This window comes from Protobothrops mucrosquamatus, unplaced genomic scaffold (assembly GCF_001527695.2).
Source record: "Protobothrops mucrosquamatus isolate PMUCROS unplaced genomic scaffold, P.Mucros_1.0 scaffold_215, whole genome shotgun sequence".
Taxonomy (NCBI): domain Eukaryota; kingdom Metazoa; phylum Chordata; class Lepidosauria; order Squamata; family Viperidae; genus Protobothrops; species Protobothrops mucrosquamatus.
In genome coordinates, this window is record NW_015386291.1 from 171,816 (window position 1) to 172,895 (window position 1,080).

A 1,080-nucleotide genomic window follows, 5' to 3' on the forward strand; every position below is an offset into this window, starting at 1 on the left:
AATGCCCAATGATCTTAGGGATGGAATGGTTACAAAAATGGAACCCCTGGATAAATTGGAGGACGGCAGAAATCAAATTCCCGAAGGGGGACCCTATGGACTTAAAATCCCAAGGGGGGCTACTGGAATCAAGAACAGAAAAAGCATCCATGGGAGAGGAAAAGGGACTACCAGAGATACCAGAGGAATACAGAGACCTGGCTGACGTTTTCAGTGAGGAGAGGGCGGATGAGCTCCCCCCACACCGACCCACAGACTGTGCCATTGAATTCAAACCTGGGGCAAAACTCCCAAAGCCCAGATTATACTCCATGAGCCCAAAAGAGAAGGAGAAAATGGAAAGATTCATAAAGAAAAACCTAGAAAGGGGGTTCATTGAACCAGCCAAGCCTAAAGTGGCTGCCCCGGTCCTCTTTAGGGAAAAGAAGGACGGCTCTTTACGCTTATGCATGGATTATAGGGCCCTGAATACAATCAGTGAAAGCAATCTATACCCTCTGCCTCTCATGAAAGACATGTTGTCACACCTCTCGAAAGGGAAATTTTTTTCTAAACTAGACCTAAGGGAAGCTTACTATCGCGTAAGAATCAAGGAAGGGGATGAATGGAAAACTGCATTTAACTGCCCCGTGGGGTGCTACCAATTCAAAGTCTTGCCATTTGGATTACAAGGGGGCCCCGCAGTATTTATGCAATTAATCAATGACGTTCTAAGGGAGCACCTATTTAAGGGGGTCCTTGTTTACTTAGATGACATTCTTATCTTCACCGAATCAAAAGAGGAACATGTCAACCTAGTCAGAGCGGTTTTAAAGAAACTGCGAGCTGCCCACCTATATGCCAAACTCTCGAAATGCGAATTCCACCAGGAAAAAATAGAGTACCTAGGTTATCGCATATCCCCACAAGGCATTGAAATGGACCCAGAGAAGGTCAGGGCAGTATTAGACTGGGCACCACCCCGCACAAGAAAGCAACTACAAAGTTTCCTGGGCTTTGCAAACTTTTACCGTCAATTCATCCCCTCATTTGCTCAAATAGCCCTGCCCCTCACTAACTTATTAAAAACGAAGGGAGCAT